This window comes from Frankliniella occidentalis, unplaced genomic scaffold (genome assembly GCF_000697945.3).
Source record: "Frankliniella occidentalis isolate FOCC.00 unplaced genomic scaffold, Focc_3.1 Scaffold179, whole genome shotgun sequence".
NCBI classification, from domain to species: domain Eukaryota; kingdom Metazoa; phylum Arthropoda; class Insecta; order Thysanoptera; family Thripidae; genus Frankliniella; species Frankliniella occidentalis.
The window spans coordinates 206,065-209,242 of NW_026267305.1; the positions used below are offsets into that span (position 1 = coordinate 206,065).

Sequence of the window (3,178 nt, forward strand, 5' to 3'; positions counted from 1 at the left end):
AGCTAAAAATTGCCATAGTGAACAATAAGATGTAGAAAAAGGCCTAAAAACCGCAAAATAGAAAGGAAACTTTCCCCCACCCCCAAAAAACGTTTTCTAAGCAGCAGGCCCGGCCCCTGCCGAACGGAGTTGCCGGCGGGGCGAAGCGGAGCTGGCAACTTCGTTTGGCGGAAGGGCGGGCCTGCTTGATTGTGTATAACCCAAACCTAATTTTGGGAAAGGGTTTCTTTTGAGTGCCTAACATGAACCTAATTTTTTAGAAGGGTATCTTTTGGGGGCTTACTTGAACCTAATTTTTGGAAAGGGTTTCTTTTGAGTGCCAAAGCCAAACTGACAACTACAGTGAGGGCTCGCTATAGTTCCGCTCTCTATAGTTCCGCCGGCGCTCCCTCCCCACCAGGCCTGGTTCCCCCACTCCGAGCGAGAAGCGGCCCCCCTCTCTTCCTCCTCCCCACCACCTTCCCCCCGGGCTGCCAGCCGGCCAGCAGTGTGAGCAAGAGCGGTAGAGAAGGAGTGGGGGAAGACGCTCGCTATAGTTCCGCCTCTGGTCCAATTCTGAACCCGAGGCGGAACTATAGCGAGCGCCCACTGTTGAAGGACCGGGATTTTCGTATACCTAGAAGGGCCGGAGTGGTCATTTTGATCCCTCTACGTTTTTTGGCAGTTTTTAAGGCTTCAAGGCTGCTGTTTTATCGCACATGATTAAGGTTTTGTGTGTTGAAAGGTACCTGATGCCATGCCGTAACATTGGTTAGGTTTGAAGTGCGTTTAGGTAGGCAACCCGCACGGCAGAAAACCATTTTTTTGCAATTTTATAACTATTTGTGTTAACTGTTCGCACCATTAAAGACATTTTTAAACTTCAAAATTAATATCCGACTTAGTACACATTTATAAGTACGTGATCTTTAGAACACATAAGTACTCTTAAAGCGGGATTGTGATTCACACCAAAACATTTTATTTTTTACCAATTTGGCACTGACAACAATGTGCGTGGCAGTTTTGGCATTCGCAAAACCATCCGTACTTTGTGCTAAACGCCCACCTTTGCCATCAGAAAACGAGTCCGGTGACGCAACTACTACTGAAGCCTTGGATGTGTTGTTATTTAGAAACGGGTTTTTGTGACGTGCGTGTTGCCTACCTTCCCTGAACGAAGGAGCTAAAAAGTGTCACATGGCCGACTAAAAGTCATAAGCCACTGTACATAACAAATACGGTCAGCCTTATGATGGAAAAGTAAGTCCTCGTCAGTTCAGTAGATGACACTCTTTCATAAATTGGCAACAATGTTTTGAAAACATTGACTCAATTTTGTGCCAATATTAGCATGCTTTAAATCTTTCTTCTTTTTTTTCTCAGCAAGTCCTTCCTTATAAAAACACCATGAATTTTTTCCCGTGGGACAGAACTGATGCATGGGTTTTTGGTCAGTTGAAGAGCAATGATACAATGTAGCCTTTATGGCCTTTTGCATTTGTTTTACATCACCTGAATTTTTAATTATAGCTTTTGAATAATACCTTTGCAGCTTGAACTTTTTAGCCAGAGTTAGTGTGTTATCGCCTCTTCCACCTAATTTCTCTCCTCTTGCAGTAGACTTATTTACAGCTTCTCGCAAAGCATTTCCCAGTCTTTTATTGATATGATTGACACATTCTTCTTTCTTGACTTCCACACCCTCACCATATGGTTTAGCTTTGTTTATGGCACTAATACTTTTTGCGTCCCCATCACCTAAAATAGGTAGGTATCGGAATTTGGCTTTCTCTACTGATCTCCCCGCTAAAATAACAGCTGCTTCAACCTCCATTCCTCCTGATGATCCTTGGTAGTTTATATTGCACTCACCACTTTGGATTTGGCCTTCATACCACTCTTTATACTCTGGTGTGTCCTCACCTAGGTCAGTAGCTGTCAAGATGCACATATAGTCCACAATCAAACCCGTTGCAATGTCAATGACAGCAGCAATGCCATACAGAGAACTGAAGCCTCTCCGATGCCAACTGCCATCAAAAGAAACGTCAATGTCAATCACTTCCTGGTCTGCCAAACTAGGGTCCCTTTCAATGTAATGGTTGCGGACTGTCTCCCTTGATTTCTGAAGGACCTCCTTGCTAAGAACGTCGGCACTCACAATCAGTGACACTTTTCTCAGGTGATTGGCATATGAGCGTGAATCCATAATCTAAAAAAAATAAAATAAATAGGTCAGGTGAAAATAACAAAATGCTTTCAAGTGACAAATTCCGAAAAACATAACCTCACTTACATTCAAACCAACAACAGCTCCAAAGCGTTGCATTGCTGCATGCCCATTGCCAGTGGAGACAAATGCATCATCTAATTTCCTATTGATCTCAAATGGGGGACGTGATGATTCTTCCTCAGCTACTCGTGCACTATTGAAAGTTTCCGAAAATTTTTCAGAACAGTCTGGACATGACATAATTACTTTTACAGCAGAACCTTTTCTCTTGGTGATTGTGGTAGTCAAGGGAGTACGGCATGGATCGCACTTGAAAAACGACGCTTGTTCTTGCAAGCTCTTCGAATGCATTAGGATGTATTCGTCAGTCGTCTTGTTCACTTCAGTTATCTTGAACTTTCCTAATTTTTCACCAGTTCTGTCGACTAGGTAGTCTAACTGTCTAACTGTCTGTCGATTAGCCGTAGTAGGCATAGCCGGCCTCGATTTTGCCCGCTCTTCTTCCTTATTTTCCGCTACTTTAGCTCGCGCATGCTGCAGGTGCGTCGCCTGCCTGGATCTGGGCGTAGGCTTCTTCCATTTGCCGCTAATTTCGTGCATGACTCTGCTGTTTCATTAGGAAAACTTGAAAAAATACAATCGCTAGAGGGACACTATACGATACGTAGAGGTTACCGGACGGGCAGAGTCAAAGTCAACAAAACAGAGGCAACTCCATAAACCGCCGCCAGGTGGCAGCACCACATTGTGCCGCCAAAGCAACCAATGGCACCACTGCGCGGCAAAGCGAGACAATACAAACTATATCAAAGAGAGAGCCATACACATTTCTCTAAAGTTTTATGGAAATTTGTGGAAAATCGTACAATGTTATGCTAATAGTGACCCATAGTTTGGCCAAATTTTGAATGGTGTGTCGAAAACACTTCCCCTGAGTAATAATAAATGAAATTCAACAAAAAA

The 3,178-nt window shown here is 43.6% G+C and overlaps 1 protein-coding gene across 1 annotated transcript in view; it reads left to right on the forward strand.

The window, feature by feature from the left end:
* LOC113210820 (uncharacterized) overlaps nt 1–3,178 on the forward strand; it is a 114,542-nt gene that overhangs the window by 40,706 nt on the left and 70,658 nt on the right. The window lies entirely within an intron of this gene.